This window comes from Sminthopsis crassicaudata, chromosome 3, assembly GCF_048593235.1.
Source record: "Sminthopsis crassicaudata isolate SCR6 chromosome 3, ASM4859323v1, whole genome shotgun sequence".
Classification (NCBI taxonomy): domain Eukaryota; kingdom Metazoa; phylum Chordata; class Mammalia; order Dasyuromorphia; family Dasyuridae; genus Sminthopsis; species Sminthopsis crassicaudata.
The window spans coordinates 422433335-422460824 of NC_133619.1; the positions used below are offsets into that span (position 1 = coordinate 422433335).

The 27490-nt window shown below is 34.1% G+C and overlaps 1 pseudogene; it reads left to right on the plus strand.

The window, feature by feature from the left end:
* On the plus strand, nt 1–27184 carry LOC141562202 (26S proteasome regulatory subunit 10B-like; annotated as a pseudogene).
* Nucleotides 27185–27490: the final 306 nt, after the last annotated feature.

Consider the following 27490-nt stretch of genomic DNA (forward strand, 5'->3'; position numbering starts at 1 on the left):
ATGAAAGCATCACAATTCCAGGCCAAAGCCCCCTGTGGGGCTATGGATATTAGCAGCTCATCAGCAAATAACCCAGGTGCACTGACCAGAAGTTTCTCCACCCCGGGATGCACAATCACTGGAGCTTTGCTGCTGTGGAAATTCCACTGCCTCAGGCCCCCCTGTGGGTTTAGAGGCTGCCCCAGGCTGTGTCTTCCCCACTGCCTTGCAGGTTTGTAATTGCCCCAAGGAAAAGCCCTAGACAGCAGAAGACATGCCCCAATTTGTGCTGTCTCACTTCCATTTTGGGGTAGCTATAGACAGTTTCTGGCAGTTTTTTTTTTCTGTTTTTTTTAAGTGTTTTGACTTCTCTGCTGGTCTGCTCTTTTGCAAGCAGAGTAGGGCAATCACCCTATGCCAGAATCTTTGTTAGATTTTCCCCAGGGACCTTTCCAGCCTGATTGGCACAGTAAGTTACCCTTAGTCTCTTTCCATCTGTGCTGGTCCTTTCCCCCCTCCCTTCATTACAGACCTTTTCTGATGATGTTCCAGATTCTCTTCAGCTGGTAAGTTGTTGTGTTTCTAATCTTTGTGATTTTTACCAGTCCAGTGTTATTTTTGAGGCTGAATTATATAATTGGTATTGAGGGTAAGGGTGAGCTTAGAAATTCTCCTGTATCTTCTCCACCATCTTGTCTCTGCCCCTACCCTCCCACTTTTCAATGAAGTGGAAGGAGTTTCACCATAAATCCAACATGTTTAATATTTTTCTCTTTAAGCAAATTCTGATGAGAATATGATATACACTATGTTCATTCCCCCTCCATTCTTTTTCCCAGATATAATAAGTTACCTTTGCCTCTTTGTGAGATAAAGTACCCCCACTTTACCATTTTACTGGTACAATTTCCTTTCCATCCCTAGGTTCTAGAACAAATTATATATGTGTTCTTTATTTATCTTTATAGCAGAAATATAGTTCCCAAGATTTATTTTTACCTTTTTAGGAATCTCTTGAGTTCTATATTTGGAGATCAAACTTTTTGTTTAGTTTTGTTTTTTTCATCAGAAATAGATGAAATTCAGTTATTTTGATGAATATCCATATTCTTCCCTGGAAAAAAAAATGCTCCTTTTGGCTGGGTAAATTATTTTTGGCTTCATACCAAATTCTTTAGCTTTTTGGAATATCAGATTCCAGGCCCTTCAATCCTTTAATGTGGAGGATGCTAGATATTGGGTAATCCTTATTGTGGCTCCTCTATATTTAAATTGATGTTTTCTAGCAACTTTTAATATTTTCTTTGGTTTGATAGTTATGGAATTTAGCCACTATTTTTCTTGGAGGTTTTGTTTTAAGGTCCCTTTCAATAGGTGATTGATGAATTATTTCTTTTTTTTAATTTTTGAAATTTGTGAAATTTTTATTTTTTTATTATTTTAATAGTTTTTATTTACCAGATGTATGCATGGGTAATTTTACAACATTGACAATTGCCAAATCTTTTGTTCTAATTTTTTCCCCTTCTTCCCCCTCCCCCAGATGGCAGGTTGACCAATACATGTTAAATATGTTAGAGTATAATTTAAATACAATATATGTATGCATGTCCAAACAGTTGTTTTGTTGTACAAAAAAAAAAAAAAATCAGACTTTGAAATAGTTTACACTTAGCCTGTGAAGGAGATAAAAATGCAGGCTGACAAAAATAGAAGAATTAGGAATTGTATATAGTGGTTCATATCATCTCCCAGAGTTCTTTCATTGAGTGTAGCTGGTTCAGTTAATTACTGCTCTATTGCAATTGATTTGGTTCATCTCATTGTTGAAAATGGCCACATCCATCAGAATTGATCATCATATAGTATTGTTGTTGAAGTATACAACAATCTCCTCGTCCTGCTCATTTCACTCATCATCAGTTCATGTAAGTATTTCCAGGCCTTTCTGAAATCATCCTGTTGGTCATTTCTTACAGAACAATAATATTCTATAATATTCACATACCACAATTTATCCAGCCAATCTCTTATTGATGGGCATCCATGTAGTTTCCAGTTTCTGGCTACCACAAAGAAGGCTGCCACAAATATGATGAATTCTTTCAATGTCTTTTTTATCCTTTGTTTTTATAACTTCCTGGAACTTCTCTTTGATAATTTCCTGAAAAATAGTGTCCAGGATCTTTTTTTCATCATATTTTTCAGGGGGTGTCCAATAATTCTCTGCTTGTCTCTTTATCTATTTTCCAGGTCTGTTGTTTTCCCAAGAAGATATTTGACATTTTTTTTCTATTGTTTTATTATTTTGGGTTCACTTGACTGATTCTTGGGGTCTCCTCAAGTCACTCATTTCCATTTGTTCAATTCTGATTTTTAATGAATTATTTTCTTCACTCTCTTTTTTATATCTTTTTTCTAATTGTCCATTTGAGTTGTCAAATGAGTTGTTTTGTTACATGGAATTTTTTTCCATTTCACCAGTTTTATTTTTTAAAGAGCTATTTTCTTTTTCCAACTCACTAATTCTGTTTTTCAAGTATTTGATTTCTTTATCTACTGTATCTTTAAATGAGTAGGATGACTTATCCAGATTCTCTTGCCAAGCTTCCCTTTCCTTTTCCCATTTCTCTTCTAGCTCTCTTGTGAGAGCATTTTTAATTTCTTCTATGAAAGTTTTGTGTGTTGAGGACCAGATCATATCCCCTTTGGAGTTCATCTAGAGAAAGTCCGTTTTTAGTCTCCTCAGTGTTTAAAGTCTGCTCTCTATCTACATAGAAGTTATCAATGGTTAGAGTCTTTTTTAATTTTTTGCTCATTTTTTCAGAGAAGAATCAAAGAAAATAAACTAACAAGAAAAAGAAATGTAGTCTGCTTTTTTTGGGGGGAGGGTGGATGATGTTATTGGGCTTCCTCTACAGACTTTGGGGGCAGCAGCAAGGCACTAGCAGGACAGTAATGGCTTTGCTCTGTCTGCATTCTGAGACTCTGAGGTTCGAAGAGTTTACTGAGACACTCTGGGTGGGGTGTCTAGGTCATGAGAGACACCCTAGCTTTTCTGGGTTATGGTCTTTATCTCTTCTGTTTACAGCTTCTCTGCTGATCCTGGCTTGCTGCCATGGCAAAATATCCACACTGTGGTAAAGTTATTTCCAAGAAATGACAGAGAATACACCCCTCCCCTCTGGTCTGCTCAGTGTGAGCTGCCCATCATGATTTTGCTGCCTGACCTCAGCTTATGCCCTATCTGGCCATCCCCATCCCTAAACAAAAACAGATCTTTTCTGTCAAATTTAAAGGATGTCTTCTGTTGTTAATTATTTGTGGGGTTTTTTTTCCAGTCAAGCACTAATTCCGAGGTTTGTCATGAAATAAATTCTGAGAGCAAAGATGGAGATTAAGTTGGTGTGTGTGTCCTCTCTGCCATCTTGGGCAGAAGTAGAAGGCTTGAATTTAAATCTTTATTCCATCATATGGTAATTGTATGGTTCTGGGCTAGTTTATTAATTTCTTAATGTCCATGTAATTCTTTAGGGCTATATTATACATTGGCTAATATGACAGAGAAGGAAAATGATAAATATTGGATGGAATATGGAAAAATTGGTACACTAATTCACTGTTGGTGGAATTATGAACTGAGTCAACCATTCTGGAAAGCAATTTGAATTATGTCCAAATGGTCCATATCTTGTCTTCGTTGGCTTAATTTGTACAAAACCTTTTTAATCTAATATAATCAAAATTATACATTATGTGTTCAATAATACACTTTAATTTTCTTTGGCTAGATTAATTTAGGCAGTATTATAATTTTTATTATATTCACTCAGCCTATCCAGAGCACTTGTTTTTTTTTTTTTTCCAGTTGGTGATCTTTATTTCTGTGGAAAGTGTTTTATAATTGTATCTCTATAGTTCCTTTTGTCTTGGCAGGTGGACTCCCAAATACTTTATATTATCTATAGTTATTTAAAATGGAATTTATTTTTGTATCTCTTGCTGCTGGACTTTGTTGGTAATATACATAAATCCTGATGATTTATGTGGATATTTTGTATCCTACAAATTTGCTAAAGTTGTGAATTGTTGCTAGTAGTTTTTTAGTTGATTCTCTAAAATTTTCTAAGTTATACCATCATATCATATGCAAAAATTGACAATTTGATCTAATTACCTACTCTAATGCCTTTAATCTCTTTTTTTCCTTATTGACAAAGCTAACATTTCTGATACTATATTGAACAATAATGGTGATACTAGGCAAACTTATTTCACTCCTGATCTTACTGGTAATGATTCTATTTTGTCCACATTACATATAATGCTTGTTGATGGTTTTAAATAGATGTTATTGATCATCTTATGGAAAACTCCACCTATTCCTACACTCTATAGTGTTTTGAATAAGAATGGGTGTTAGATTTTGTCAGATTTTTTTTCTTCATCTATTGAGATAATCATTGATTTTTGTTAATTTGGTTATTGATTTGGTTATTATTTGGTTATTGATATAGTCAATTATGATAATAAGTTTCCTAATGTTGAAACAGCTCTGCATTCCTGGCATAAATCCTACTTGGTCATAGTATATTATCCTCAGGATAATTTACTGTAATCTTTTTGCTAATATTTTATTTAAATTTTTTCCATCAATATTCATTAGGAAAATTGGTCTATAATTTTTTTTCTTTGTTTTGACCCTACCTGGTTTAGGTATTGGTACCATGTCTGTGTCATAAAAAGAATTTGGTAAGACTCCTTCTTTCCCTATTTTTTCAAATATTTTGCATAGTATTGGAATTAATTGTTCTTTAAATGTTTGATAGAATTCACATGTAAATCCATCTGGCCTTGGAGATTTTTCTTAGGGAGATGATTAATAGCTTGTTCAATTTCTTTTTCTAAAATGGGACTATTTCAGTAATTCACTTTCTCTGGGCAATCTCTATTTTTTGTAAGTATTCCTCCATTTCACTTAGATTATCATATGTATTGACATATAGCCTGTGCAAAAGAGCATAATTATTACTCTAATTTCCTCTTCAATGGTGGAACCTTATTTTCATTTTTAATATTGTCAATTAGATTTTCTTCTTTCCTTTTTCTAATCAAATTTACTAGAGGTTTGCCTATTTCATTGTTGTTTCACAAAACCAAGTCTTACTTTTGTTTATTAATTCCATAAATGTTTTACTTTAAATTTCATTAATCTCCCCTTTTATTTTCAGAATTTCAAATTTGATATTTACTTTGAGGCTTTCAATTTTTTTTCTAGCCTTTTTACTTGCAAGCCCAATTCAGTGATCTTCTCTTTATCTATTTTATGCAAGTAAGCACCTAGAGGTTTAAAACTTGCCCTAAGAACTGCTTTGACTATGTAGGGAAAGCATTTTTAAAATTTTCTATTACACATAACAGTGGCTGATATGTCCTGGAAGAGTGAATCTTCTCATTGGAGCAGAGTTTCAAGGAAATCAAAGGTCAAATCAGAGGAGAGAGAAGGAGGTACAAAACCCTGCAACAACAAAAATGAGCTTTACATTTATAGTACTCTTTCAACATTGCCAGTATAATATTTACCTTTATTTTTTAAAACTGTATATGAAGATCCTAATGGAAAGGAATGGTAACTATGTTCTTATGACAACAGAACATTTAGATGAAAAATGTGCTCAAGATGCTTCTAGATGACAGTTCAAAGCTGTTTGGCATCTAAGAAAAAATGGATATCAGTCATTTGGTGAATGCTTAGATAGCCAAAATGTTTGTTTAGTCCTGGCACTGTTTGGGTCTTCCTGTGTTAGAAGCTGCCTCCCAACATCTGTGCTTCTCTCTTCTCCCAAATAATACCACTAGTCATATGGCTCCATCTTAGTTATAAAATTTCAGTATTGGCTGTATTCTTTATAGGATACTTGTGGGTAGAGGTCCTTGATGAATTTAATAGTGGTAAGATGGAATATGAGGGGGGTGGAAAATAAGTTTATGTTCTATTATGACCATTCCTTTTTCATTTATAGATTAAAAAAAAAACAGTACCATTTGCCATTCACTTCCAAGGTGAAAAGAACCAAATGGTGGTGATGTCATGGTAAGCTAAGGATCTGAGGGAATTCTCACTGAGTAAATCAGAATGGGAAAATGAGGCCAGTCAGATTATGAAAGATGCAAAAGGGAAAAGGAGAAAGAGAGAGATGGGGAGAGAGAATAGCTTCTGAATACTGGAATATTTCAAGATTCTTTGTTCAAATCTAGGTCATTTAACATTTTTACTTAAAGGCAGCAATGGTATGTTTATCAAATTTACAGGTGACACAAAGCTGAGAGGAACATGTAGTACACTGGATGATAGCAACCTGACCCTTTCTTTTGCTTTCCTGGGCTTTACCAATAAGAATCTCCAATTTGCTGATATCCATTCAGTAGTTTAACAAATCTGAACTCTGGAATTGTTTAGAACAAAAAATGATATTCACACAATTAATAGAGTATCATCTTTTCACTTTGAAACCTTACTTGTCACCTTTCCAGTTCTCCCTTCTACCTCTATTTTCTTCTCCTTGATTCCAGACTTTTAATTTCTTGGGTTTGGGAGATCCTCCAGTGAGGAAAGTCTTTCTATTTTTGCTAATCCTTTCCTTCTCTTTAACTTGCATTTTTAGGGAGTGGTGAGGTACTGGAAATTTAAATAGTTTGACCAGGTTCACATAGCTACTATATGTCAGAAATGGAACTTGACCTAGGGTATCCTGGCTCTATGGTTGCTTTTCTATCTCATGTGCTATACTATCTCTTTTTAAAATAATAACAGTCTTCTCATTATGGTGGAACAGAGAAAAAAAGTATAGGGCTTGAGCACCAGAAGGATGGACATCTCAAAGAGTTAAGAGAACAGTTGAAAGAACTTAACAAGCAATATGAAAAAATCTGATAATGATCTGAAGGTCTTACAAAGTTTTGGGTAGATTGTGGGTAAAGTGCTTAAGCCATTATCAGAAGTAAAATTCCTTGTAAAAGCAACAAATCAACCAAGACACATTGTGGGTTGTCAATATCAGCTTGACAAAAATAAGCTGAAAACAGGAACAAGAGTTGCTCTGGTTATGATTACACTATCATGAGATACTTACCAAAAGAAGTTGATCCCCTGGTTTACAACATGTTTAATAAGGACTCTGGGAATGTTTCTTATTCTAAGATTTGAAAGCTATCTGAATATATCAGAGAATTGGGAAAGGTAATTGAATTACCCCTTATAAACACTGAGTTATTCCAGCATGTAGGAATAATAGCTCCAAAAGGTTGTTTGCTATATGGGCTACCATGAACTGGAAAAAACACTTTTGACAAGAGCTGTTGCTATCCAGCTAGCTTGCAATTTTTTAAAAGGTGCATCTTGTTCTATTGTAGAATTATCTATTGTATTATTGAAAGTTGTAATTTGATTAGAGAAGTGTTCAATTATGTCAGGGATCACCAACCATACATCATTTCATGGATAAAATAGATGCTATATCGTTTTTCTGAGGGTACTTTACTGAATCAAAAGGATGGATTTGATACTTTACAAAGAGTAAATATTATCATGGCTACAAACATATCAGCCACATTGGATCCTGCTTTATTGTGTCCAGGAAGATTAGATATAATATGTATACATATTACATATATATATATATTTACCAAATGAACAAGAAATATTAGACATATTGAAAATTCATGTAGGTCCTATCACAAAACATGAAGAAATACAATATGAAACAATTGTGAAGCTCTCAGATGGCTTTAATGAAACAGATTTGAAAAATGTTTGCACTGAAACAGGTATGTTTGCAATTTGTGCTGATCATGATTTTGTAGTACAGGAAGATTTCATGAAAGCAATAAGAAAAGTGACTGATTCTAAGAAGTTGGAATCTAAATTTGACTAAAAACCTAAGTTATACTTTTTTTTTTTTTTTTTTTTAGCCAGGAAATGATGCTTTAATTATTTTTTTTAATTTATATATATATATATATATATATATATTTATAATATTATCCCTTGTATTCATTTTTCCAAATTACCCCCCCCTCCCTCGATTCCCTCCCCCCGATGACAGGCAATCCCATACATTTTACATGTGTTACAATATAGTCTAGGTACAATACATGTGTGTGAATATCATTTTCTTGTTGCACAATAAACATTAGAATCCGAAGGTACATGCAACCTGGGCAGACAGATATTAGTGCTAACAATTTACATTCACTTCCCAGTGTTTCTTCTCTGGGTGTAGCTACCTCTGTCCATCATTGATCAACTGGAAGTGAGTTGGATCTTCTTTATGTTGAAGATTTCCACTTCCATCAGAATACATCCTCATACAGTATTGTTGTTGAAGTGTACAGTGATCTTCTGGTTCTGCTCATTTCACTCAGCATCAGTTGATTTAAGTCTCTCCAGGCCTCTCTGTATTCCTCCTGCTGGTCATTTCTTACAGAGCAATAATATTCCATAACCTTCATATACCACAATTTACCCAACCATTCTCCAACTGATGGACATCCATTCATCTTCCAGTTTCTAGCTACAACAAAAAGAGCTGCCACAAACATTTTGGAACATATATGTCTCTTTCCGCTCTTTAGTATTTCTTTGGGATATAATCCCAGTAGTAGTGCTGCTGGGTCAAAGGGTATGCACAGTTTGATAACTTTTTGGGCATAATTCCAGATTGCTCTCCAGAATGGCTGGATTCTTTCACAACTCCACCAGCAATGTATTAGTGTCCCAATTTCCCCACATCCCCTCCAACATTTATCATTATTTGTTCCTGTCATCTTAGCCAATCTGACAGGTGTGTAGTGGTATCTCAGAGTGGTCTTAATTTGCATTTCTCTGATCAGTAGTGATTTGGAACACTCTTTCATGTGAGTGGATATAGTTTCAATTTCTTCCTCTGAGAATTGTCTGTTCATATCCTTTGACCATTTATCAATTGGAGAATGGTTCGGTTTCTTATAAATTATAGTCAGTTCTCTATATATTTTGGAAATGAGACCTTTGTCAGAACCTTTGTTTTTAAAAATATTTTCCCAATTTGTTACTTCCCTTCTAATCTTGTTTGCATTAGTATTATTTGTACAGAAACTTTTTAGTTTGATGTAATCAAAATCTTCTATTTTGTGATCAATAATGATCTCTAGTTCTCCTCTGGTCATAAATTCCTTCCTCCTCCACAAGTCTGAGAGGTAGATTATCCTCTGTTCCTCTAATCTATTTATTATCTCCCTCTTTATGCCTAAATCATGGATCCATTTTGATCTTATCTTGGTATATGGTGTTAAGTGTGGATCCCTAAGTTATACTTTTAAAAATACATTAGCATATATGAAAGTAAAGTTGAGGAAAATAAAATAATAACTTAATTATTTACTGGGGACTTTATTAGATTCATAATTCTTTATGTTGTCTACTGAGAAATAGTTTACTTTGAAATGGTGCAAATGTAGTTCCAGCATTTGCAAAATAAGTGAATGAGACATCTAATCTAGTTATTTATGAGCACTATGTAACAGTCTTTTTCAAAATTGCCTAAAGAGTGTCTGAAATTGTGCTAAAATATATGCAATGTATTTGGTTTAAAGAAATTGGAAATTGAGAAATCTATTTATAAGATAGATACAAGGAATCTTAACTATCCAGGCAGACAATCTCTTCCCAATGCTAAAGGAAAATTTCATTTTAATTAGAGCCAAGAGAACTGAAGGAAAATAAAACTTCCCCAATAAGCAAGTACCTCCTTGGAAAAAAAATCCATTTAATAGTGAGTCTTGAATTGTAGAACTGAATCAAACTGAAGGAAAATGTTATTTTCTTCTTCCTTTTAGTATTTTGTTTTAAGGTATATGATATTCAATAATAATTGAACCATTAGGGAAAATAAACATACAAAGTCCCTTTAAAAATGCAAAAAATAATCCAGGGATTTTAAGAATGGCCCTCTCCTAAGACCTCAATTCTTTAAATCATAGTCTTATTGGGGCTAAAATCTCTATGCTGCTTGATACCAAGCCACATTGAAAGGTATCCTTTTATTTGGAGATATGCTTATTTGATTATTAACAAGATTGAAGAGAGATATTTAAACATTTTTTAGTCATAGAATATTATTATTAGAAAGAACTTCAGAAGTTTTCTAGTCCTCCTTAGTTTACCCTTTTAAGAACACACTATGGGACAGGTTTATTGTAATACCTGTAAGTTTATTGTCATGGATCAACTTTACTATTTAGCATTGTCAACAACTGTCTTTCTGGATTAATAATTCCTATATTCTACATCAAGGAAGAAACATACTTTTTCTTTTATTTTTTCTTTTATGTGAGGCTTTTTATACAAAATAACTAATATGGAAATGTTTTATATGACTGCACATGTACAACTGACACTGCCTTAGGGAGGAAGAAGGATTACAAGGATGAAAGCTTGAGTCCAGGTCAAAGAAGCTTGAATCCCTATCCATATGTTATGCAATGGTTATGACCAAGTGAAAATTGAATGACAGATTGTTGGGGATGCTGTTGTAAAGATTGATGTTGAAACTCTGTGATCTCTTAGAAAGGAATATTTTATAAACCAAACAAAAGGATTTTTGTTTTCATAATCATCTCTGCCTCAATCTTCTCCTCTCTAGGCAATGATCAACATCCTTCACTCCTCTCAAACTTCTGGTTCCTTCTAGAAGTTAAGGGCAGTAATGTCAGAGAGGGAATTCTAGGCTTGGTTGGACTCTTTGATTGAAGTCTTCAGTATTCTGCCTCTGACATGCTGCAGGTTGCCTTGTAAACTGATTACCCATGAGAAAAATGTTTCTTGCTCCCCAGGAGATTTTACAGTCAGGGAAACTTAATCTATTCTTGATTCTGCAGCAAATATCAAATGAAATGTCCCTGCAAGCTAATTACTTTAATAACCAACGAGCATCATATATTCTCAGGCAACCACAGAGACATCTTAGTACTGTATTAAGCCAGGTATATAGAACAGGTTATATCTATATAGACAGAAGAAGAATCTTCCCCTGAGGGGAGGTCACTGCAGGTAATGTGGTTAAAAAGGTAATAATTGGGTAACTGGACAGGATGAAAAGTCAGAATAAAAGCTGGTCAATGGACTTATATGGAAGTTCCATATTTTAAATTGTAGAACTGAATCTACAATTCTGTAGATTCTAAGAACTCCTAAGCCCTTATGGAGTTGAAATGAAGACAAGTTGAATTTAGAGTTTATTTTTTGCTGTGATCTTTGCTAAAAACTGCAAATGGGGAGTTGAGTGTTCCTCTTTCTGAAGCATTTCCTTTCCCCTCCTCTAGGATCCTGTTCAAGTAATCCTAATTTTTCTTAAATAGATCTTCAGATTCTTCCTCTTCACTGACGCATTCCTATCTCCCTAAAACATATTTAATTGTCCCTAATCCTTCAAAAAAGTATATAAACAAAACACTTCTCTAAACCTTTGTAAAGTCCGAGCTAGCTCCTCTAAAGGACTCACAATAAGTCCTTGCCCCACTTTGGCCAACAAAATGTAATATCCTGTTGTCTCTCAATTGTAATCCTTCTCTGGGAGGAGGTTTCTTTTCTGTATAATCTTTTCCTCTGTGAGCAGGTTTCTTGGGAGTCTTCTGGGGCCTCCAGCCAGAGCTAAAGTAGAATCTTGAATCCTCTTCTTCCCCTCCAAAAGTGTGGGATTGCTGGACTTGCAAATCCACGGGACATCTTCTCCTTGACCCAATCCAGAATTGACTCTAGATTCAATGTTCCTCTTTTTATCCTCCCAGAGAATGGGCTTGTGGGTACTCCTACAGCCAAAAAACTTGCTCCTTTTTAAAGGTGTGTAAACTCCTTTTTAGAACTCCTTTTAAAGGTGAATAAAGGTGTGAACTCTGAGCTAGAGAATTGTTCAGACAACCTGAGTTAGCACCTTGTAATCCTAATGACCCTTCTATACCATCTGTCTAATAGTTCTGTTACCACTTTTGCTATAGCCAAATTTTCAAAATTCAGTCAATAAAAATTATAAGTGAATACATAAATAAATTAAAAATAATAGATTCATGAATAGACAAATAAACCATTTATTTTTTATATTATGAACATTATTTTTATCTAGCTGCTTAGTTAGCGCTGCAGGGATTGGACCTGCTCTAATCTATCTAAGAGATGATTTGTCCAATTGCTAATTTAGAGTCTTACTTCCTTTAATAGTTTCTTCAAGCTATTTCCTAATGTGAACCATATTGGGATAACCACAACTTGCTTTTCTCAACTTATGGCCCTAAAAATGTTCCAATTTTAGTTGGACTATTAATATGAATTTTTCACTGGAAATAATTCAACAATTATTTTTTCCAAGGGGACAAATGTTGCCTATGTTCTATTTTCTTGCTTTCCACTTTGTCCTTGACCCTTCTTACTTTAGCTTTTGCTTTCACTACTATGTCCATCTATGTATGTTCTATCTGGGTGGTACATTAATTAGAGTGCAGAGTCTGAAGTAGAGAAGATATGAGTCTCAGCCTCAGCCACTTACTAGTATTATGACCTGCAATAAGTCTATTAATCCCTGTTCACCTACCTCCCAAGGATATTGTATTATATGAGATATTTTAAAGATATTTTAAAGGCTGGCACTAGTTATTATTGTTATTTTTTTAAATTTTGTTCTCCATAAATTCAATGATGACCTGATTACCTGCAAATGTACAAGGACAGCACTGATGAACATAAAGGGTATAGTGCTTCTCACTTTCATAACTCAGTTACACCCCAGCAGGCATCTTCAGGTCATTACCCATCTTTTCACCATCTTCCCACCCAGGAGGATGGAGGGAAGAGGAGAAGGGGGAAGGGCAGTGACACCATCAGCAGCACTCATGTAGCAGCTTTGTCCACCCCTTAAGACCTGATTACAAAGAGCACTAATTAAAGCTAAAAAAGAAGGGCATGATATATCTGATTTAAAAGAAGTATACCCTGTGATTGAAGAGTTTGACTCTTCAGATCAAGAAAAAAGAAAATACACTCAGCTTAATTTGGAAATTATCAAAAATTGGGGGCAGAGCCAATATGGCGGAGAGGACACATGCTTCATTCTGAGCTCCCTTCTATTCTCACTACTAATTACCAAATTCAGCCTCTGAAATAGTGCTTGACTGGTAGAATCCACAACTATTTGGAGTACAGCAAATTACCAGAAAATAATCTGGTGCCAGAAAAGGTCTGTTTTGATCTGAAAGAAGGAGGCCAGCACAGGCAGGGAGGCAGAAAACAGAGGCCAGCGCATGCTGAGTGAAACTGGGGACAGGGGGCCCCAGAAAGAGAATTTGCAGAATTTACAGGTTGGCTGTTCTGTTTGGTTGCAAAGCAGTAGGTCAGCAGAGAAGTTACACAAATGCCAAAGCTAGAGTATACCCCAAAACATCAGAGTTTCATAGGACCTGGCCACATCATCACAGTGCAGTCCCAGGGCAGTGGTGCTTGTCCACTCTTCACAACCTATTCCAGGACCGCCATTGTCCATTGACCCTTGCCCTAAAAGCAGACCCAAGGTTTTTTTTATGAGTAAAAAAAATAATGATCTCTAACTATAGATAGCTTCTATATTGAAAGAGAACAGATTTCCAACCCAAAGAAGACTAATAGCAGAGAGTCTCTAAACAAAACTTCAAAAGAGGATGTAACTTGATCCCCATCACACAAGGCTCTCCTAGAAGAAATTTAAAAAGATCTTATAAGAGACCTAGAAGAAAAATGGGGAAAGGAAAGAGAAGATCTGCAAGAGATTATGGAAAAGGAATATAACTTATTAAAAGAAAGATTTGATAAGGTGGAAAAAGAAAACATTCCTGAAATGTGAAATGGAAGAGGTAAAGAACTTCCAGGGAAAAAGAATTTGTGAATTGGAAATGATAAAGAACTCTCAGGAAAGTAGAATTTGTGAACTGGAAAAAGAAAATAACTCATTAAAATATGAAATGGAAAAAAATTCATAGAGCAAAACAACTCATTTTAAAATTCAATTAGACATGTACAAAAAGAAGTAAAAAAATAAATGAAGAAAATAACTCATTAAAAATCAGAACTGAACAAACAGAAATTAATGGTTCATTGAGACATTAAGAATCAGTCAAGAAAAACCAAAAAAATGAAAACAATAGAAAAAAAATTAAATAGCTATTTGGAAAAACAATAGACCTAGAAAATAGATCTAGGAGAAATAATCTAAAAATTATTGGGCTTCCTGAAAACCATGATGAAAAAAAAGAGCCTACACACAATTTTTCAGGAAATCATCAAAGAAAACTGCCCAGATGTAATAGAATCAGAAGGTAAAATAGGCATTGAAAGAATTCATTGAACACTTTCTGAAAGATACTCCAAGATAAAAACTCCAAGGAATGTTGTGGCTAAATTTCAGAACTACCAGACTAAGGAAAAAATATTACAAGCAGCCAGAAAAAAAAATCAAATAGCGAGGAGCCACAATAAGGATCACTCAGGATCTGGCAGCTTCCACATTAAAGGATTGAAGGGACTGGAATCTGATATTCCAACATGCAATAGAACTTGGAATGAAGTAAAGAATAAACTAATATACTACCCAGCTAAGCTGAGTGTTTTCTTCCACAAAACAAGATGGAAATTCAAGGAAACAGGTGAATTCCATTTATTCCTAATGAAAAAACCAGAGCTAAATAAACAAACCAACAAAATTATCCTCCAAATATAGGACTCAAAAGAAGAATAAAAAGAACTCTTGGCTACTATATTTATGTTATATCCATACATAAAAAGTGCATGTATAATTTGATTTTACTGTTTTAATATTTTAAAAAGGGAATTAGAAGTGGAAAGGGGATTGTATCAGAAAAAGTGAAATGTGGAGGTAAAAGCAGGGAAATTACATCTCATGAAGAGGCCAAGGAAATCTATCATATATGAGGAAATTAATGGAGGGGGAGGAATATTGTGTGAATCTTACTTTCATCAGATTTTGGCACAAAGAGAAAATATTAGACCTATTAGGTTCAAAGAAAAACTTCTCACCTCATTACAAAGCGGGAGAGGAAAAGGGAAAAGGAAAAGAGTAGGCTAAATAGAAGGGAATACAGAAATAATAAGGGAAAGGTATAAGAAAAGGAGAGTAACAAAGGTGGTGGGAGGAATTCTAAAGAGGGAGAGCTGTGTGAGGCAAGTGGTGCAGATACGTTTAATACTGGGGAGGGGTAAAAGGGAAAAGAAAGAAAAAAGTATAATCTGGGGATAATAAGATGTCAGGAAATACAGAATTAGTAGTTTTAACTATAAATGTGAATAGGATGAACTCTCATAAAGCAAATGCAGATAGCAGAGTGGATCAAAAGCCAGAATTCTACAATATGTTCTTTACAGGAAACATATTGAAAGCACTGTGATACATATAGATTAAAGGTAAAAAGGCTGGAGCAGGTGAAGTACAAACAAAACAAAACAAAACAAAACAAACAAACAAAAAAAAAAAACAGGGGCATAGCCATCCTTATCTCAGATCAAACAAAAGCAAAAATCGATCTAATCAAAAGAAAGAAGGAAGGAAACTATGTTGCTAAAGGGTAGCATAGACAATGAAGCAATATCAATATTAAATATATATGCACAAGTAATATAGTATCTAACTTCCTAAAGGAGAAGTAAAGAGAATTGCAAGAAGAAATAGACAGCAAAACTATGATAATGGGAGATCTCAACCTTTCACTCTCAGAATTAGATAAATCAAACCACAAAACAAATAAGAAATTAAAGAGGTAAATAGAATATTAGAAAAATTAGGTATGCTAGATCTTTGGAGAAAACTGAATAGTGACAGAAAGGAGTATATTTTCTTCTCGGTAGTTCATGGATTCTATACAAAAACTGACCATATATTAGGACATAACGACCTCAAAATTAAATGCAGGAAGGCAGAAATAATAAATGCATTCTTTTCAGATCATGATGCAATAAAAAACTACATTCAACAAAAAGCTAGGGGAAAATAGACCAAAAAGTAATAGGAAATTAAATAATATTATTCTAAAGAATAAATGGGTGAAACAGCAAATCAATATAGACAATTAATAATTTCACCTAAGAGAATGACAACAAGGAGACAATATAACAAAATGTGTGGGATGCAGCCAAAGCAGTTATGTGGTGAAATTTTATATCTGTAGAGACTTACTTGAATAAAATAGAGAAAGAGAAAATCAGTGAATTGGGCTTTCAACTTAAAAAGCTAGAAAAAGAACAAATTAAAAAACCCCAATCAAAAACTAAACTTGAAATTATAAAATTATAGGGAGAAATTAGCAAGATTGAAGGTAAAAAACACTATTGAATTAATAAAAAAACCCAACAAAATAGCTAAACCTTTGGTAAATTTGATTAGAAAAAGGAAAAAGGAAAATCAAATTGTTAGTCTTGAAAACGAAAAGAGAGAACTCTCACTAATAAAGAGAAAATTAGAGTAATAGTTAGGCATTATTTTGTCCAACTTTATGTCAATATATTTGATAATCTAAGTGAAATGTATAACTACCTTCAAAAATATAAGCTTCCCAGATTAACAGGGGAGGAAGTAAATTGCTTAAATAGTCTTATTTAAGAAAAAAGATATATAACAAGCTATTAATTAATTGTCTAAGAAAAAATCCCCAGGACCAGATGGATTTACATGTGAGTTCTACCAAACATTTAAAAAACAATTAACTATATATATATATATATATATATATATAATATATATATATATATATATATATATATATATATATATATATATATATATATATATATATATATATGTATATATATATATATATATATATATATGATGTTATATAAACTATTTTTAAAAATAGGGAATGAAGGATTCCAATCAAATTCCTTTTATGACACAGACATGGTACTGATACCTGAAAGAGGAAGGTTGAAAACAGAGAAATAAAATTATAGACCAATGTCCCTAATGAATATTGATGCAAAAATCTTAAATAAAATATTAGCAAAAAGATTACAAAAAATCATTTCCAGGATAATACACCATGACCAAGTAGGATTTATACCACAAATGCAGGGCTGATTCAATATTAGGAAAACTATTAACATGATTGACTATATTAACAATTAACAAAAACCATATGATAATTTCAATAGATGATGAAAAAGCATTTGATATAATCTAACATCCATTCCTATTGAAAACATTTGAGAGTATAGGAATAAATGGACTTTTCCTTAAAATAGTCAGTAGCATCTATTTAAAACTGTCAGTAAGCATCATATGTAATGAGGAAAACTGGAACCATTCCCAATGAGATCAGGAATGAAACAAGGTTGTCCACAATTACAATTACTAGTCAATATTGTATTAGAAATGCTAGCTTTGGCAATAAGAGTTGAGAAAGAGATTAAAGGAATTTGAGTAGGTAATGAGGAAACCAAATTATCACTTTTTGCAGATTATATGTTAGTATAATTAGAGAACCCCAAAAATTCTCCTAAAAAGCTTTTTGAAATAATCTATAACTTTAGCAAAGTTGCAGGATGCAAAATAAATCATCATATTGTTAACATAAATCATCAGCATTCTTATATATAAATAACAAAATCCAGCAGCTAGAGATACAAAGAGAAATTCCATTTAAAATAACTGCCGATAATATAAAATATTTGGGAATATATCTGCCAAGGGAAAATCAGGAACTCTATGAGCAAAACTACAAAACCCTTTCCAACAAAAAAAGTCAGATCTAATCAATTGGAACAATATTAAATGCTCTTGGATAAGTTGAGTGAATATAATAAAGATGACAATAAACTAATTAATAAACTAAACTAATCTAGTTAAAATAACTGGGAAAACATTTTTACAGTCAAATTTCTGATACAGTCAAATTTACAGTCTCATTTCCAAAATATATAGAGAATTGACTCTAATTTATAAGAAATAAAGCCATTCTCCAAATGATAAATGGTCAAAGGCTATGAAAAGACAATTTTCAGATGAAGAAATTGAAACTATTACTAGTCATATGAAAAGATGTTCCAAATCATAATTGATCAGATAAATTAAGACAATTCTGATATACCAACACACCTCTCTGATATACCAACACTCCTGATTGGAATAGATAATGATGTGGGAAAACTGGGACAGTGGATCTTGGATAGGCCAAGCGAATATAATAAAGATGACAATACTTCCTAAACTAATCTATTTATTTAGTACTATACCAATCAGACTCCCAAAAAACTATTTTAGTAACCTAGAAAAAGTAACAAAATTTATCTGGAAGAACAAAAGCTCAAGACTTTCAAGGGAACTAATGAAAAAAAAAAGTCAAATGAAGGTGGCCTTCATTGGTGGTTGGTGGAATTGTGAATGCATCCAACCATTCTGGAGAGCAATTTGGAACTATGCTCAAAAAGTTATTAAACTATGCATAACCTTTGATCAAGGAGTGGCTCTACTGGGTTTGTATCCCAAAGAGGACCTAAAAAAGGGAAAGAAACTCATATGTGCAAAACTGTTTGTGGCAGACCTTTTTGTATTGGATAGAAACTGGAAATTGATTGGATGCCTATCAATTGGAGAACGGCTGATAAGTTGTGTTATATGAATGTTATGGAATATCAATGTTCTGTAAGAAGTGACCAGCAGGAGGATTTCAGAAAGGCCTGGAGAGACTTACATGAACTAATGTTGAGTGAAATGAGCAGAAGTAGGTAATCAGTATACATTTCAATGACAATACTATATATTTATCAATTCTAATGGGTGGGGCTGTCTTCAACAATGAGATGAACCAAATCAGTTCCAATTCTTCAATAATAAAGAGAACCAGCCAAATCCAGCAAAGGAACTATGGGAAATGAGTATGGATCACAACATAGCATTTCCACTCCTGTTTTTGTCCACTTGCACTTTTGTTTTCCTTCTCAGGTTATTTTTACCTTATTTCCAAATCTGATTTTTTTTTCCTTTTGTGCAGCAAGATAACTGTATAAATATGTATACATATATTGTATTTAACATATACTTTAACATATTTAACATGTATTGGTCTACTTGACATCTAGGGAAGTGCCTGGAGGAAAGGAGGGGAAAAGTTGGAACAAAAGATTTTGCAAGGGTCAATTCCGAAAAATTACCCATGCATATATGTCTTGTAAATTCAATTTAAGCTAATATATATATTATTATATATATATTATAGAGGAGAAACTTTCATGAAAATATCAGAAGGGCCAAATGAACCCTTTGCTGATTTTGTGGGACATCTGCAGACAGCTGTCATATGAACTATTGGTGAAAATGCAGCAACAGAAATTATGATAACTTCCCAAAGAAAATGCTAATGAGGTTTGTAGAAGAATTATACCAGGACTACACAAGGATGCTCCTTTAGATGAGATTATAAGATGCTGTGCCACAGTGGGCACAAATATCTTTAATACCCAAGCTATGATGCAGACTTTTCAAGACTGGAACATGGGAAAACAGTGTCCCTTTTGGCAAGGGACTTCCAGAGAGACTCATCAATGCTTTCAGCATGGTAAAGTGGGGCATCTGAAAGCTCAATGTAGCATAATAAAAGGGTGAAAGAAAAAGACCCAAAATCCTATGTCCAAAATGCAGCAGAGGCTTCCACTGGGCATCAGAATGTAGATTAATTCAGGTAAATAGGAAGCAGGGCCCATCTATAGGGCCCCAGGCAAAACAAACAAACAAACAAACAAAAAAACACTTGGAGCATGATGGCAGCCAGTGTTAAACCCAGAAAGTCTTTAGAAATTCAATAATTAGACATGACCAATCAACTAATAAGTAACTTGATGGGAGAAAGAGATTAAAGTTGGGCAGAATGCAGTTGTATTCAGCTGGGACTACTGAAATATCACCTGGAGAGATGAAATCTGTCCCTGTACAGCCTATGGATTTTTTGCCTCCAGGCACAGTGTGCTTGAACATTTCACTTCCTGAGAGTGCTTACAAAACAGTATTCATCCATCTGACTTAGTAAACTAGAGAATGTGTAAATAATATCCCAGTGACTAATACAGGTAGAAAACATGTGACTTATCAACCAGGAGAAGTAATAGCATCAGGGTTACTGATACACACTCCTGATATGCAATTTGGTGATATTTGACCAGATTTTTGACTCCCAACAACAGAATCCAGGAATATTCGGGACTGCAGCTGTTACAACTGACCATCCTATGCTCACTATCTATGTAAATGACCTATCATTGAAAGGGTTGGTAGACACAGGTACAGACTACAATCATTAGAGGTGACAACCTCATTGTCTTCTTACTATTCGCATCCAATGTTCTCACCAAAATGTAATGTTCTCTGTTGAGGTTTTCTTGGGGTCTCTGGAAGCAGCCTTCATTTCAGTACAGTAATCATCACAAATATAGCCAGATGTTAAAGTCCAAATCCTTTATTGTCTCTTTCAAAGTCTTGTCTCCTTTCCTGGAGCTTGGTTAGTTTTCTTAGAGGCCTATTTCTCTCCTTGGTCCTGAGAGCTTGAGTTACTGCCACCAGTCCTTTGCCTCTCTCCAAATGTCTCTGAATCTCTCTGGCTGAGACTTCTAGATTATATGTTCCACTGAGCACAAACCAATCATTGTATCACTAGGAAACCATTATTTGTTGTAGGATTAAATCAATGATAAACTAGATTTAACCATTGTCTCCTCAATTCCACTTAGTATCTTGTTTCAAGTTCTGGCCCATAACATCTCCTTGTAGGATTAAATCTATCATACTAAACCATGCTGAATTAGATAACTATTGTCTCTATCAATTTCACTGACTTAGTACCTTGTAAGAATCCTTTGGTTCAAGTTCAGAGTTCTGGCCTATAACATCTCTCACTTTCTTTTGTTTTAGAACATGTGTGGTCATGACCTCCTTGACTTCTCAAGGAAGTGAGAATCTCCCAAAAGGAAGTGATCACATCTACCCTGACATCTCAGGAAGGGAGATGAAAACACCAAAGGAAATGGGAAATCAAATTAGATTAGCGAGATTCTGAAAGGTCTCACTCTTAAAACAGGTATACACAAATCCATCAATTATTACACACAATTACATAAAATATATAAAATATATTAGCATTTAGCAATATAACATAGGCTAGTAGTGTTGTAACAAATAATATGAATTAACATGAGGAATTATACATGTCTATAAGTCCTAGAAATGGTCTAAAAAGAATATATTGTCCATTTCTTCATGTGCCAGGAATCCAAGGATTCCTGCAAGTTTTGAAGACCTGCAACAGTCTTATCAACAATTTTTCATCTCAGGAAATCCAATGATTCCTGGTGGCTTTAAAGTTCTTTAACAGTCTCATTAAGAAATGAGATGAAAAATTGTTGAGCATGCTCTTTCAGTGTCAGATTTTTTTTAGGTCTTCCCCTTTCTTTTGAGATTTTTTTCTTTTTTTTATTTCTCTCTGATGGACAAAGTGAATACAGCTCATTGACCCCAATCTGATTATTTCTCCATATGTAGAAATACAAGCAAACCCTCTTACCTATCTGGTTCCTTCCATTCACCACTTACTGGATCTCTTCACATTACATGGTGATTATTTAAAGATGGTGGAGCTGCTCGCATTGGATACTGCCTTTCTTGTGGGTTATAAAACCTGTCTGCCAGAGCCAGTGAACCTTTATCAAAAATTAAAAGATTAATAGTATAAAGAACTAAATTTAGTTCTCTAGGGTTACCCATGGCTTCCCCTTTCTTTTGTTTTTGGAGGAGTATCTTAATGTCTGTTTCTCCTCTCTACTATTGCCTGACCTTGAGGGTTAAAAGGTATGCCAGTGATGTGTAAAATCTTATACTGTGCACAAAAGTGTGCAAAATGTTTAGAATTATAGGCAGGTTCATTATCTGTTTTTATTGCTTGAGGCACACCCATAATTGCAAAAGCTTGTATAAGGAATTCAGTGACTGTCTCTTTTGCTGTTGGCATTGCAAAAGTTAATCCTGAAAAAGTGACTACCACAATGTGGATAAAAGACAGACAACCAAAAGATTGATAATGGATCCCATCCAGTTGTCAGATTTTATTGGTTCTCAAACCATGAGAGTTCTTCCCTGGAGGGAGCATAGGAGTGTGGAAAGAAAGGCAAGCTGTACAGGTTTTTACTATGCTCCTGGCTTCCTCTTTTGTTATCCCTGAGCAGCCTGATGATATTTAGAATGAGATTCTTGGGCTTCCTGAAATAAAGGAGTACTGGCTAACATAGTAAAGTAACATAGTAAAAAGACTATTTGTCTTTAAATTTCCATCAAAAATAAGGCCTGGAATTCCACTATGTGAGTGGACATGCAAGATATAAATCTTACATGGATGCTTTCTCACTTGCTATTTAAGTTTCTTAAAGAGCTGATAAATATTACAAGATGAAAATTTTATTAGGGCTGTAGCAATTCTTTGTATCACACCTACTGAATAGACTGAATCAGATATTATATTTAAATCTCCTGCATGATAAATAAGAGCTAGAATGATTGCATATGCAATGATTCTTTATGGCTAAATCATGGACCCATTTTGATCTTATCTTAGTATGTGGTGCTAAATGTGGGTCCATGCCTAGTTTCTGCCATAATAATTTCTAGTTTTCCCAGCAGTTTTTCCCAAATAATGAATTCTTATCCCTGAAGTTGGGATCTTTGGGTTTGTCAAACACTAGATTGCTATTTTTATTCACTATCATGCCCTATGAACCTAATGTATCCACTGATCAACTTGTCTATTTCTTAGCCAGTACCAAATGGTTTTGATGACTGCTGCTTTATAATATAGTTCTAGATCAGGTACAGCTAGGCCACCTTCATTTGATTTTTTTTTTTTTTTTCATTACTTCCCTTGCAATTCTCAACCTTTTGTTCTTCTATATGAATTTTGTTGTTATTTTTTCTAGGTCATTAAAATAGTTTCTTGGGAGTCTGATTGGTATAGCACTAAAAAATAGATTAGTTAAGGAGTATTGTCATCTTGATTATATTCGCTCAGCCTATCCAAGAGCACTTAATGTCTTTCCAATTATTTAAATCAGACTTTATTTTTGTGGCAAGTATTTTGTAATTTTGCTCATGTAATTCCTGACTTTCCTTTGGTAGATATATTCCCAAATATTTTATACTATCAACCATTATTTTGAATGGAATTTCTCTTTGTATCTCTTCCTGTTGGATTGTGTTGGTAATGTATAAAACTGCTGATGATTTATGTGGATTTATTTTGTATCCTGCAACTTTGCTAAAGTTCTGAATTATTTCTAATAGCTTTTTAGCAGAGTCTTTGGGGTTCTCTAAGTATACCATCATGTCATCTGCAAAGAGTGATAGTTTGATTTCCTCATTACCTAGTCTAATTCCTTGAATCTCTTTCTTGGCTCTTATTGCCCAGGCTAGCATTTCTAGTACTCTATTGAATAGCAATTGTGATAGTGGGCAAACTTGTTTCACTCCTGATCTTACAGGGAAAGGTTCTAGTTTATCGCCATTACATGATGTTTACTGATGGTTTTAAGTATATGCTCGTTATTATTTTAAGAAATAGTCCATTTATTTCTATACTCTCAAGTGTTTTTATTAGGAATGGATGTTGGATTTTATCAAATGCTTTTTCTGCATCTATTGAGATGATAATATGGTTTTTGTTAATTTGGTTAATGATATAGTCAATTACGCTAATAATTTTCCTAATATTAAACCAGCCCTGCATTCCTAGTATAAATCCCACTTGTCATGTATTATCCTGGGGATGATTTTCTATAGCCTTTTTGCTAATATTTTATTTAATATTTTATCATCAATATTCATTATGGAGATTGGTCTATAATTTTCTTTCTCTATTTTCAGCCTACCTGGTTTGAGTATCACTATCATGTCTGTGTCATAAAAGGAATTTGGTAGGATTCCTTCAATCCCTATTTTTTTCAAATAGTTTATATAGTGTTGAAGTTAGTTGTTCTTTAAATGTTTGGTAGAATTCACATGTAAATCCTTCTGGTCCTGGGGATTTTTTCTTAAGGCCTTGGTTAATAGCTTGTTCTATTTTTTTTTTTTTTCTTCTGAAATGGGACTAGTTAGACTATTTATTTCTTCTTCTCTTAATCTGGGCAAGCTATATTTTTGAAGGTATTCTTCCATTTCATTTAAGTTATCAAATTTATTGGCATGAGGTTGAGCAAAGTAGCTCCTAACTATTGTTCTAATTTCCTCTTCATTAGTGGTGAGTTCTGCCTTTTCATTTTTAAGACTAACAATTTGCTTTTTCTCTTTCCTTTTTTTAATCAGATTTACTAATGGTTTGTCTATTTTGTTGGTTTTTTAATAGAACCAACTCTTAGTTTTATTATTTAATTCAATAGTTTTTTTACTTTCAATTTTCTTAATCTCATCATTTATTTTTAGAATTTCAAATTTCGTGTTTGTTTGGGGTTGTTAATTTGTTACTTTTATAGCATTTTTAGTTGTAAGCCCAATTCATTGATCTTCTCTTTCTCTATTTTATGGAAGTAGGCCTCTACAAATGTAAAACTTCCCTTTATTACTGCTTTGGCTGTATCCCACACATTTTGGTATGATGTCTCATTATTGTCATTTTCTTGGGTGAAATTATTAATTATGTCTATGATTTGCTGTTTTACCTAATCATTCTTTAGTATAAGATTATTTAGTTTCCAATTATTTTTTTGATCTATTTTCCTCTGGCTTTTTATTAAATGTAATTTTCATTGCATTGTGGTCTGAAAAGTATGCATTTACTATTTCTACCTTACTGCATTTGATTTTGAGGGTTTTATGTCCTAGTATATGATCAATTTTTGTATAGATGTATACAGAAGAAAGTGTACCCCTTTCTGTCTCCATTTAGCTTTCACCAAAAATCTATTATATCAAGCTTTTCTAGTATTCCATTTATCTCTTTGACTTCTTTCTTATTTATATTGTGGTTTGATTTATCTAATTCTGAGAGTGCAAGGTTGAAATCTCCCACTGTTATAGTTTTGCTATCTATTTCCTCTTGCAGCTCTCTTAATTTCTCTTTTAAGAATTTAGATGCTGCACCACTTGGTGCGCATATGTTTAATATTGATATTGCTTCATTATCTATGCTACCCTTTAGCAGGATATAATGCCCTTCCTTATCTCTTTTAATTAGATCAATTTTTATTTTTGTTTGATCTGAGATGAAGATGACTACCCCTGCTTTTTTGGGTTCACCTAAAGCATAGTAGATTCTGCTCTACTCTTTTATTTTTAGTTTGAATGTATCACCCTGTTTCAGGTGTGTTTCCTGTAAACAACATATAGTAGGATTCTGGCTTTTAATCCAGTCTGCTAACTGCTTCCTTTATGAGGGAGTTTACCCCATTCACATTTATAGTTAGAATGACTAATTCTATATTGCTTGCTATCCTGTTAACCCCTGCTTATGCTTTTCTCCTTCCCTTCCCTCTTACCCCCTACCCAGTATTAAACTTGTGAATACCACTTGCTTTTCACAGCCCTCCCTTTTAAGTATAACTCCCCCACCTTAAAGTTCCTCTGCCTATTTTACCCCTTTTTTTCACAATTTCTGTATTCCCTTCCCCTTAGCTTACTTTTCCCCTCTCACTTTTTAATGAAGTGGAAGAAGTTTCACCATAAATCAAATATGTCTATTGATACACACTATTTTTATCCCCCTCCTTTCTTTCTCTCAGATATAATAGGTTACCTTTGCTTCTTCATGAGATGTAGTACCACCACTTTACCCTTTTTTATGATATAATTTCCTTTCCACCTCTAATTTCTAGGACAAATTATACATGTGTTCTTTACATATCTTTGTGGCAGAAATATAGTTCTCAAGATTTCTTTTTACCTTTTTAGAAATCTCTTGAATTCTGTATTTGAAGATCAAACATTTTGTATAGATCTGTTTTTTTCATCAAGAATAGATGGAATTCATTTATTTCGTTAATGTCCATTTTCTTCCCTGGAAAACGATGTTCATTTTTGCTGGGTAAGTTATTCTTGGCTGCATACCAAGTTCCTTAGCCTTTCACAATCATATTCCAGGCCCTTTGGTCTTTTAATGTGGATGCTGCTAAATCCTGGATTATCCTTCTTGTGACTCCTCCATATCTGAATTGCTTTTTTCTAGCAGCTTCCAATATGTTTTCCTTTGTCTGATGGTTCTTGAACTTGGCCACTATATTTCTTGGCATTTTGATTTTAGGGTCCCTTTCAGTAGATGATCAATTAATTTTTTTCAATGTCTATTTTACCCTCTGTTTCCAAAACGTCTGGGCATTTCTCTTTGATAATTTCCTGGAAAATAGTGTCCAGGCTTTTTTTTCCTCAGATTTTTCAGGGAGTCCAATTATTCTCAAAGTGTCTCTCCTGGATCTGTTTTCCAGGTCTGTTGTCTTTCCAATAAGGTACATTCTTTTCAATTGTTTTGTTTTTCTGATTTTGCTTGACTACTTCTTGGTTTCTCCTTGACCCATTCATTTCTACTTGTTCCATTCTAATTTTCAATGATGTATTTTCTTCACTCACTTTTTTATATCTTTTTGTAATTGTCCAATTGAGTTTTTATCTTCTATGGAATTTTTTTCCATTTCATCAATTTTATTTATTAGAGAGCTATTTCCTTTTTCCAGCTCACTAATCCTGTTTTCCTTGGAGTTGTTTATCTTTTCTAATTTACTAATTTTATTTCTCAGTGATTTGTTTTCTTTATCCACCCTGTCTTTGAATGCATTGGATGATTTCTTCAGAGTCTCTTGCCAAGCTTCCCTTTCCTTTTACCATTTCTCTTCTAGCTCTCTTGTGAGAGCCTTTTTGATTTCCTCTATGAGAGCCTTATGTATTGAGTAGCAGATCATATCCCCCTTAGGGGACTCCTCTGGAGACAATCTGCTTTTTGTCTCCTCAGTGTTTGAAGTCTGCTCTCTCTCCATACAGAAGCTGTCAATGGTTAGAGCCCTTTTAAATTTTTTGTTCATTTTGTCAGAGTGGGAATTGAAGAATACAAATTGACAACAGAAACAATTGGTGTGTTTTTTGGGGGGATGGAGCTGGAGCCAGACTGCGGGAGCCAGCAGTGAGGCACTAACACAACAGTGATGGCTGTGCTGCATGTGCACTGTAAGGCTCTAAGAATGTGCTGAGTCATTCTTGGTGGGGGTAGGGGTGGCTGGGTCCAGAGAGACGCTAGCTTTCTGGGGTTTTATTCTTCATCATTGTTGTTTATACCCTCTCAGCTGCTCCTGGCTTGCTGCCAAGATGGAATATCCACAGTGGGGTAAAAGTCTTTTCGCAAAAACGGAAGAGATCGCACCCCTCCCCCTTCTGGTCTGAGCTGTGTGAGCTGCCTGCCTGGCTCTCAATCCTGGCCTCAGTCTGTGCCCAGT